The sequence below is a fragment of the Amborella trichopoda genome, chromosome 6 (genome assembly GCF_054954075.1).
Source record: "Amborella trichopoda isolate Santa Cruz 75 chromosome 6, AtrichopodaSantaCruz75HAP2 v2.0, whole genome shotgun sequence".
Lineage (NCBI taxonomy): Eukaryota > Viridiplantae > Streptophyta > Magnoliopsida > Amborellales > Amborellaceae > Amborella > Amborella trichopoda.
This window is the reverse complement of record NC_142341.1, coordinates 8,041,763-8,053,588: the sequence shown is the minus strand read 5'-3', so window position 1 is coordinate 8,053,588 and position 11,826 is coordinate 8,041,763. Positions and strand designations below refer to the sequence as shown.

At 33.4% G+C, this 11,826-nt stretch overlaps 1 long non-coding RNA gene across 1 annotated transcript; it reads right to left on the bottom strand.

Annotated features, from left to right (window-relative positions):
• Positions 1-7,576: 7,576 nt before the first annotated feature.
• LOC148781534 (uncharacterized) lies at positions 7,577-11,553 on the bottom strand. Its single transcript, XR_016057636.1, has 2 exons — positions 11,372-11,553; positions 7,577-8,868 (listed from the first exon to the last, which is right to left on the bottom strand). It is a non-coding gene; the product is annotated as an uncharacterized LOC148781534 (long non-coding RNA).
• Between the last annotated feature and the right edge of the window lie 273 nt (positions 11,554-11,826).

The window sequence follows — 11,826 nt, the reverse complement described above, 5'->3', positions numbered from 1 at the left end:
AATAGATTCGCCCTGTGACGTCACTAAGCTACTGGAATAGGGGCGATTCACTGTTCAAAATCGCCGCCCGATTCCCGATTTTGCAAAAGAATCGACACAGGGTGCCTGATTCCCTTGTCGATTTGGGCAAGTCCATTGCGACTCTCCGATTTTTGAAACCCTAATTATAATTAGTAATAATGGTTAACAGTAGTTCATACAAGAAAAAAACCTCAATATTAACATATTGATGTAAAAAATAAAAGTTTTTAATGGAGTACCCTCATTTTTTATTGGATTCCTAAAAAACAACCTATTGGATTCCTAAAAAACAACATTTAAATTGAATTTTAATAATTCTTTTAGATTTTTGTAAGGCTTAATCGAACCCATTCGGCCGATTTCCAATCCGGATCGACGGTTCTCGATCCGGATGAGTTTTTTAGGTGCCCGATCCGAGGTACCGATCCGTTTTTTAAACCACCGGCTGAAACCATAGTTGTGAAGAAAAAGATGGATTCGGCCATCTTCTTTGAAAAAAAATTTAAAATGAAAATATATATTGTATTGGATTCGGCAAGTGCCGAGCCCAAAACTAAAAAAAAAATTCAAGTCTTGTGGATTATGAATCTTTGCACAAACACTATTTAAATGGTAATTCAATTTATCGAACTGCAAAACTTCTTATGGCATCTTGGCTACATGGATGTGCTGTTTCTCAATCCTTGTTCGAGGGAAACCTAAGATGCATTACATGCGCCCGTGGCACAATTTGTTACCTGCAATGATTATGAAACAAGCCCTTGCTCATTACAACTTAAAAAAAGCCAAAGTCAACTAGCATCTAAGTCATTTTTTTTGGATGAGTCAGTGGAGAGGGCATATAACCTAATAGGAATTGAGTTTAGGACGTAGCATTGTAAATCATCAAGCGCTAACCAATTAACCAATTAAACCCGATCATTTGATAACAAACCTTGAGTCTTAGATTCGAGTCAAAATTGCGCATTAAGTCGCCTTCTGGCAGCCCATTGGTTATAGTGATGTAAATGGGTTGGGAGTGATCCGGGTTGATCTTGACACTGGCCCAATCTGACTGCAGTCAAGTCCAAGACACTTTGTCCTAGACTCGACCTATCAAGTTGCATCGGGTCCGAATCTAGAAATAAAATAATATAAAAAATATTATTTTTATAATGTAAAATGTTTATACATATTTTAATATGAAAAAAGTATATATAAGGTTGCAACCTTAAAATGTAGAATCCTATATGCACTTTAAATTTCTATTAAAAATATTGTTTTAATGTAGAAAAAACCCTCTAGTAAAATTACATGTTATAATAAAATTTAAAGGTAGGCCTTAATTGGATTGTTTAAGGCTGTAACCTTATAGAAGCCGCACCCTTTTAATATATCTTTTATATACTAAGTAGGCTGGTCAGATTGTACTTGATCCAATAGGGCCTGAGCTAGACCCAAGTCTGAACCAGACCTAGTTCTAGTACAAATAGATCCTTCCCCAACTCGTCAGGTATCCACCCATTCGTTACTATCAGTATGGTTTTTCTTTTTTTTCAATAACGAAAGCACGTAATTTTATTAAAATCTCAATCAAAGGTTACACAACTCTTCAAATAAACAAAGAATCGGAAACATGTAAATGCAAATGAGAAGCCCAAACTTTATTAATCCATCCACCGTATCATTAGCATTAGCCTCCCTATAAGCATGTTTTAAAGAGAGCCCCGGCAAGATGCATAACCTGTAATCACATGGACCTTAATTTCCATGGTGGCCTCGCCTCCTCCTTACACCAAATAATTACATTTTGAGAGTAAAAAAACCATCCACGTGGACGAGCAAAGCAAAAGATGACACAACTATCACTATTAGTGAAGAACTCCAATTCTAACAAAACCCAGGTTCCCCAAAGAGCCATCCAAATTTATTTTAAGCCAATCTTGGAGACACCCATCTTCCTTTCTGCATCACTTTAACCACATTCAAATTACTGAGATAACACATATTCCTCCATCTTCCTTTCTGTACCACTTTAACGACTATCAAATTAATGAGATAACGCATATTCATCGACATTACTAGAAATATGGTTTCTATACTTCGTAGGTATCCCTAGGATGATGTTTTAAAGCAAATGAGAGTAAGATATCATGGAGTTTGTCATTCTACAATGTGTTTTAGCAGTAGATGCTAATGCAGTTTTTAAATTTCTCCCATTTGTTTTACGTCGTGGCTCTCTCTGATTTGGGTGATTTTTTACATTTTTTTTCAATACCACCATATATCACAATGCTTTGGTAATTCGAAAAATATACTTCACAGGACACACATACAGATTTTATGTAACATGTAATTAGCTCCCTTTTTTTTATTTTTTTTACCATGTAAGAATTTGAAATGTACCAGTTTTCCACTATCAGTAACTGGGGCAAAAAAATACATCAAGAAACTAGTCCATCAAAAACAAACCCAATCAATAATTATCATATAAGAAAAATGGAAGCTATTCCAATTAAGTATCTTCTGGAAAACAAGATCACAGAGATTACAAATATATTTTAATCCCTCCATGTTTGAAATCCATATGATATTTAAATTATTAGATATAAAAATATGAAGGAGATGAAATATTTTTGCAATAACGCCTTGTAACTTTATTATGACTAAATAGATTCCCATATTGTTTGAAATAAATTTCTTTCCCTAAACATTCTTGACATAAACTCATTGCTATATTTTCTCCAGTAGTCTTTTGTGTAAACGGAACCCCCACCCAAATTTATGAAGATCCACTCATGCATACACCTTCATAAAATTTCTTTGAAAACCAATATAGAAAGCAGAAATGAAAATATCAAAGTAGGGTAAATATGTTGGAATTTGAAAAATTAATCCTATATGGCTCTCTCTTAGTAACCAAGAAAAATTTACTAAAGCGGAAAGACATATTTCTTGCACCCCATCAACAAAGACACCTTTTACCATTTCATGGGGACCTGCAAAACCAGTTAGATGGTGGCACCAGTGACAAATATCTACAAATTATCAACCGGAAAATTAACCACGGCCAACATTCTTATAAAATCGCCTTCGAGCCAGCAATATAGCGTAATAATCGTTTCCATGTTTCTCCACAGCTTTCTTGAACCTGTTACTCAACATTGCATCTCCGAGAACTAATTCGAAGAGGAACCGTCTGAATACCATGTTCAAGAAAGCCTGTGAAAAGCATGAAAACATCAAATCTTCAGCTGGTTAAAAGAATGAGAAGGGAACCATGTTCAAGAAAGCCTGTGGAAAGCATGAAAACATCAATTCTTCAGCTGGTTAAAAGAATGAGAAGAAGAGGAGAGATGTAATTGGTGATATGGGGAGGGTGCATGGAGGCCCTTTTATGCACGTTTTGTGATGGAAATAACTAACCCCCTATCAGAGCATGACCCGGGCTTCTCAACCATTCTACCCTACTTGGCAGTTTTGTAAACTAACATCACAATTTTTAGGGAGGAACGTCCATTTGGAGTGGTTTCCTTTCAGTTATTGTGATTAGCACATGTTTTTTTAGCATGCGGCCAAGACCCCACATGTACAAATGGTTTTTTAGCATGTGCGGCGAATACTGCACATGTACAAATGTTTTTTTTAGCATGAGAACAGTTTTATAATGTGTCCTCAAATTACCATCACAATCTTTAAGTAGGTATGTCCACTTGGAGTAGTTTCCTTTTTCAGTTACGGTCATTAGCACATGTTTTTTTAGCATGCCGCTTAGACCGCACATGTACAAATGCAGGCTGGGCAATAAAATATATGTTTTAGATAATATATAATCTTTAACGTAGAGATCATGAATATAAAAAGATAAATAAAATTTAAAAACTAAAAATAATAATTATATTAAAAAAATATTTGGATTGTTAATTACAATTGTTTTTAGATGGACCACATGTTTGCAACCATGATCGCATATTGTACAAATGCAGTACAGCCCGCATGACACAATGGTTCAAAGTTATTGGCGCATGTTTGAGGGGCATGTTTACCTTAGCCGATGTACATGGAGGAAAAAGTTTAAGGCGCACCACAAAATACCACTAAAAAAAAGTGTTTTGATGTTGGAAAATTCTCAAATTGATTAACGGCTTGATGAGAAGAATACACGCCTAAAATTTTAAGTGATTTGGATTTGTAATATATATATATATATGGAATTTGCTTCTGTGATCCAATGGGCTCACAAGAAAAAATGAGCCCAAAGGCCCAATGCCCGATAGTGTTTGAATTTTAATATTTTTTCTATAAATCCAAATTACTTGAAATTTTATATATGTGTTGATAAAAAATAGATGAATATTCAAAAAAATATTAAAAAAAAAAATTTACATGAAAAAAATGATCAAAATACCCCCATAAATTTTGAGGGGTATTTTTATCATCTTAAGTTTGCAGATTATTTTTTTTATATTTTTATTAGGTGCGGCTTGATGAGAAGAATATTCACCTAAAATTTCAAGTGATTTGAATTTGTAGAAAAAAAAAATTAAAATTCAAATACTCTCAATTGTCAAATCACCCGAGATTCAATCTGGGCCATTGGGCTTATACTATTCTGTGAGCTAGTGGGCTCACCCTAGGGTGCAGTTTCTATAAGGTTTCTATAAGGTGCAATTTCTATAAGGTACGGTTTCTCTCGGTCGTTATATATATAGGGTGCAGTTTCTATAAGGTTGCAACCTTAAACAATGCAATGAAGGCGCACCTTAGAATTTTATCATTACGTGTAAGTTTGTTGCAAAAAATTCTTAGTATTATCTTAAAATCTATTTTCATACCTAAGTAGAAAATTTTAAAATCTAAAAATGGTTAAAATCAAGTAGATCTATAAATATATGAAAATCTTGAAAATTGACGGTCTAGATAATATGTTGCAAGATGCACTATTTTCGGGACTCAACCACATTTTTTTTTCATATTCATATATCTCGATGTCGAGATGATCGATTAAAGGTTTTTGCCAATATTAAAACAACATTTTCAATATATTTTTGAGATGCATCTGTGATTCAACATTTTAAGGTTGCAACCTTATTAAAACTTTTCTCGTATACATATATATATGGAAGATACTACAAAACGCCAATAAGTGAAAATGAACAGTGATTTCGTCTACCCTCATCACTTTCCAAAGTTCATCACACGGTCACGATTATCTGGTAGTGTTTTATTTTTTATTTTTTTTCTACAGATCGAAATGACTTAAAATTTGGTATATGTTTTTATCACAATATTTAAATATACAAAAAATATCAAAAAAATATTTTACATACAGATATTTGACCAAAATACCCTCAAAATATTTCGGGGGTATTTTCATCAATATTGTTTTTGCGAATTATTATTTTTATATTTTTATTTGGTGCGCCCCACTAATATGTACATACACTCTAAATTTCAGGTCATTCTGATTTGTAGAAAAATGTGAAAAATGAAACACTGCCAGACAATCGTGACCGTACGATGAACTTTGGATGGTGATGAGGGTAGGCGAAATCACTGTTTATTTTCACCTATAGGCGTTGGGAAGACTTTTTCTATATATATATATATGTATACAATGATTTCATGCAACTGTTGTATAGTAATATGATGCAACAACCTTAAAAAATCATCTTATGGCCATTTGTTTTATCCAACTTTTGAAATATACACTCTTTTCATTCTAATGAACAATCACAAAAAAGAAAAAATTCAAAACACAACCTAGAAAGTATTGTTTTATCCCAATTAACATAGGTTGTTCATTTTGGTGAGATGCTTAGATCTAGGCCTTAGAAGGATTTCTTCATTTCCAATTTTTTTGGATTATTTTATTATCATTGGATGAACAATGCTAAAAAAAAAAAATGATTTTGAGTCTATAAAGGCTAAGATCTTGAAATTCACAAAATGAATGGTCTAGATTTGTTTTTGGAGGTGACTCATTTTGAACATATCTAGGGTCCAAATTGAACTCTTTGTTTTTTGGAGATTGATTATTGAGATAAAGAGAGAGTGTATGCAAAATTTGAGGTCATACAAATACCACAAACATGGTTTTCTAGAAGTGTCGTTGCATTATACTATGATACAACCATTGCATTAAATCATTGCTCATATATATATATATATATATATATATATATAAATTTTTTTTTTTTTTGGGTGCGGTTTATATAGAGTCTAGGCTCTAAAACAATCAAATTAGAGCCTACCTTCAAATAGTGTCGAGAAATGTTATTTTAATACTGGAAATCTTTGTGATAGCCTTAAAATATATTTTCACCTTTATTTATAAATTTTAAATCTTAAAAAATGGTGTAGATCGACAGACCTATGAAAATCTTGAAAATTGATAGTTTAAAAATGTGTTACAAAATACACTATTTCCAAAATTTGAAATTCAATTTTTTCTTATGTCCGTGCATCTTGATGTTGAGATAAATCAATTTGAAAATATTTGAGCATCAAAACAACCTCTTCTAGTGAAATTTTTTAGGTAGGTTCTAATTTGATTGTTTAGAGCCTTGGCATTATATAGGAAGACACTACAAAACGCCTATAAGTGAAGTTCTACAGTACTTCACTAATACCTCATCAGCGTCCAAAGTTAATCACATTGTCACAGTTGTCCGGTAGTATTTGAATTTTTATAATTGTTGTACTAATCATATTTATCTAAAATTTGAAGTGTGTGTACATATGACCAAATTACACCAAAATAAAATATTAAAAAATAATATATAAGGGATTTAGGGGAAGTTAGGCCTGAACCCATACTATCCCAAAAACTAGTTTCATTCCGACTAATTTCCACCCAAATCAACAATTTGAATTGGAAATTGCCAGGTTTTAAAACACTAATACTCAAGATGCGCATTTAGCTATATGGTGCACCACAATGGACTTTGTGTGTTCCATGTAACTCAGAGTATCCACCTTCAATTCTGATAATGAATGGTGCAAATATATGCAGTTACTATTATTACGTCTGTCTAAATATATTGGTATTTTTTGACGCCAATATCTCACTAAATAGATTATTAGAGTCTTTGGGATTTTCAAATAATAGTATTCCACTAAATGAATTACCAGTATTGGTATTTTCAAACACTAATAACTCCCTAAATGACCATGTTAAACGTTTGAATTCCACTATGTCGATGGCGTTTAATTTTCAAAAGATAACGGTGATTTCAAATACCAATATTTCACTTTAAACACTTATATGAAATTTGTATGTTTTCACGCCATCTCATTAAACAATTCACTCGCGAAACATTGGAATCTATGTAAGTGAATGTCTTGTGAAGTGTTTAAAGAGCAATATTGGTATTTGAAAGTTCTGGTTTATCACATAAGTGTTTTTTAAAAAACTACTTTAATTTTGATGAAGGGGCAAAATTAGAAATTACTTATCAAATATTTGACTCATATGATTGCTCCTTTGTTTGCATGTTACATTCTAATTTCCTAGGGATTAATGGATTCCTTGCAGTTATTTTTTCTCATTAGCATACCTGTTACAGTAAGCATGAGCACAAAATCACAACCTATAGTAGTTATTATTATTTTTGACAAAATAATAATGTTTAACTCTAGAAGTCGATAGAAATAGAACTCTAAACGTTATGGCACCTACTCACCTTTACAACTTCGGCCATTCTTGTGCTATAGTTTATTTGAAAGCCTACAATTGAAAATTCGGACTCAGGTTATGATTAATTAGGGAGTCTTCTTTGCAGAACCCAGGTCTAATAAGAGTTGATGGTGTCAACAGAGATTGCAATGGTGTGTTTGTTGCGGCGTCTGCAGCCTAGGACGGGCATCTTCAAGGCGTGACCTCTTGCTCCGATCTCCCCTACACCTAGGATGTTGTCTGCACCAAGAGCCAATATTCCAACTGCAGCTGGGCCGAGTCTCCATAGTCATTTAGAAAATTTTAGCTCTTTCAAAACATTAGGCAAATGTTTACCACTGATAAGGCTTTAACGATGAAAATGATCAATTAAAAGGTTTTTCAATTTCATAACACTCTTTTTCTACGTAGTTTAGCTGTGCACCAACCTTAGATAAATTTTCCTCTTTAAATATTGCCCTCACTATTTCATATGTTACACTCACAACCCACTTTTTTTGGATATTTTGATTTTATTTTTTTATTTATAAAATTAATCTCAAATTTTGAATGTCTATGCTTCTCACCAATCCACACTTATAGAAAATATAAAATTTACAACTCTAAATAAATAAAAAACTAAAATAACTAAAATGCCCCTACAGTTTGTACATATATTTAGGTCATTTTATCTTAGTTTAATTATTTTTTAAAGATGCTTTATGGTAATAAAAAACACAAAAATTTGATCTCAATATGTTATATAGAAAAAAAGACAAAACTGAAATACTAGACGCGCTCCTAAAAAGGCAGAACATAAACAAAAATATGGAATATTGGATGATGAAGGCAAGAAACCCTCGAAACCCTCGAGTGAGGAGAATGATCTTCAATGAGAGGCATTGAAAAAGAGGGACATAGGGTGACGTTGGAGAGGCAAGAGAGGGAAAACAAAATAAGAAGGATGATGTGAGTGCGTGAATTGATGGAAAAAATATATATATATATATATATTTATATATTCTTGCGGTGTGTGATCCACGCTCCTGAAGCTTCGTTCTCCATAGGGAGGGTTGCAGGGCCACGATCACCATTGTTGAGGGATAAGGACTTCTCACACCTTAAAATACAATCTAACTGAACTTAGAAGTACAAGAGTGGGTTGGAAGTTGGGATGCCCTCTCACTTAAGTTCCAATCGTCAAACGTGCCCTAAACGTTGGACATTATGAAGGATTAGCAGGCAGTGGAAGAGAGGATATACATTAATGAGATGGAAACACAAATTGATGAGCTACTACTTGGTGGTCCAAGTGATTTCCATTATTAGCGATAGTTAAGATTATATCTACCAAGAAAGAAGTTATGTTTATTGATTAAATCCTTCCATGCATATGACAAGGTGTTATCACAAACTTCAAATAAAGCATGAAAGAGAAGATTGTGCTAGTTCTGGTGGGAACTATTTAACTTTTTGTTCTTTTGGTTGCAGTTCACAAATAATATCATGCTGATGTTACTGAATTAATATTGCCTGTGGCAAATGGAACGGCATTTTCATCTAAAAAAAGTGCTTTTAATTTTGGGGGAATTTTGCATAGAAAGCTTATTGTGGGAAAAAAAATGAGAGAAAAGGTTTCGATGGGGGTAAGTTGTCTAGATAATATCTTTTGAGGAGTTTTTTGTAATTTTCCCTAGTAATAATCTAATGCTCGTCTTTCTTTTTTTTCATTTTTATTTTGTAACATTTGGAACAATATTGTTAACAGGGGTCATTACTGTCCATCCCAGCGACTGGACGGTGATGGAAGGGGATAAGACCTCCAGATTAATGACTTGTTTTGTGGGACTAGCATTCCCCCATCACCTTCCAACTCATTGTCCATCCCAGCTACTGGACAGTGATGGAAGGGTGAAGACAGCGACAACCAGTTGTTTTATCATAACATGTAATTTTTTGTGTAACTAGTCGCTGTCGCTGGGATGGAGGGGGGGATTGTTTAAGGTTAGGTATTAGACGGTGATGGAAGGGGTTAAGACATTCTATTAAGTCGCAACCTTAAATAATCCAATTAAGCGGTAGCTCTAAATTTTATTAAAACATGTAATTTTGTTATATAGAGTTTTTAGGATTATCTGAAAGGTATTTTTGTATCTAATTATAAAATTTTAAACTTAAAAATGGTTAAAATCAGGTAGATCTATAAACACATGAAAATCTTGAAAATGGACTGTCTAGATAATATGTAGCAAGATGCACTATTTATGGGATTAAATATCTTTCTCATTTTTTTTTCAACATTAAACAACATTCTCAAATGTCAAAAGCTAAGGTGTACTTCGACCCAAGCGCATGGGCGTGGGACTCGGACACCAAGTCCACCGCCACTTCACGCCGAAAGTCGGGAGCATCGACCGGCCATCTAGAGGGACAGCGTGCTGCCAATTTACTTACAAAATGGAAGCCATGCCAATTTACTTACAAAATGAAAATGAAAGGAATGTCATAGAATATGTTAACCCCAATCATGTTAAGAAACCAACCCATATTTAGTCTAACAAATAAAAACCTTTTAAGGCAAAAGACATAATCTTACAACAATGCCTTGGAACCTTTTGGTGGATGGAATCCCCATATTCCTCGAAATTTACTCTTTTACTCGATCTTCAATTTAAATCGCTCATATATTTGCCCGACTTTAATGGCTTTTGCTCGAGCGAGTTAATATACAGTTTGCTCCCGATGGAAATTGTTGTACATGTAAAAGATATGCTGGTCCTGGAGGAGCTTATTGTCCATTTGGTCTCAGGTAGAACTCATACTATGAGTATTTTTAAGACCTTGAATTTTGGGGACATGACCTCTTGAGCCTAGAGACCAACCTCAAATACAGAAGAATTCAAACTTTTGGAGAGCAAGAGTGATGAGGAACTCCAAATTTAATTTCTTTTAAAAGTAACCATCTAATGATTCTCATGTAGATCTCAAATTTTCGTATAAAAATACTTAAAAATATCTCTTTTGCTCCAGGGAATTAATGCACACTATGCTTCTACATGAGCATGCTCGTCACGATCATCTGGCAAAACAACAATATCCTAGAATAGGTCCATTTTAAAGGATACGGTTTTTGCGAGCCCATGTAAAAATGAGTCACTTTCTTAAAAGTCTATTTTTGAGACGGATTTTTAGACATAATTTTTAAGGATATGTAATCTCTAATGAGAAATGTTTCTATACTTCTTCTACAGCATAGAAGATATATACTTTTCCAACCATTCAGCAGTCCAATTTTGATCAAGACAGTCAATCATCGTTTGATCTTAAATCCAATGTCTCAAAGTATTTTATTTTTTATTTTTTTTTACACAAATTATATGAATATGAAATTTGGTACGTGTCATCTTCTCATTGGGGCTCACCTATAAAAACAATATTAAAAATAAGTTTTTAATAAAATATAATGCCCAAAATACCCCTTGAAATTTTTAATGGTATTTTGGTCATTTTATTTTATTGAAAATATTTTTTTTATTTTTTTTGCTAGTGCGTATTTAATAAAAGATTGGACATACAAAATTTGGTAGCAAGATAGTTTATAGAAAAAACATTAAAAGCAAAATAGTGTAGAAACGTGACATTGTGATTGGGGCAATCTTAACCCTCCATCAAGAATGGACGGTTGGATAAGGGGAAGAATGAGAACAGGCCTACCTTCTGAAAAAATTGCATTCACTTTCAAATATGCATCACGGTATCATGATCGTTTCCATATTTTTTCACAACTTTCTTGAACCTGTTACTCAACAAGCATGAAAACATCAAATCTTCAAACTTCTCAGAGAAATTCTTTCAACTTTGAGTAAAAGAATGAGAAAAGGAGGAGAGATATAATTGGTGATATGGATAGGGTGCATGGAGGCCCTTTTATACATGTTTGGGGCCCATCTCACACGCATGACCCGGGCTTCTCAACCATTCTGCCTCACTTGGCAGTTCGTTAACTATGCCCAAACTAACATCACAATCTTTAAGGAGAGACGTCCATTTGGAGTGGTTTCCTTTTTCAGTTATGGTGATTATTAGCACATGTTTAAGGGGCTTTTTACTTTAGCCAATGTATCAGAACTATTAAATCACTATATTACACAGAGGAAATGGTTTGGGGT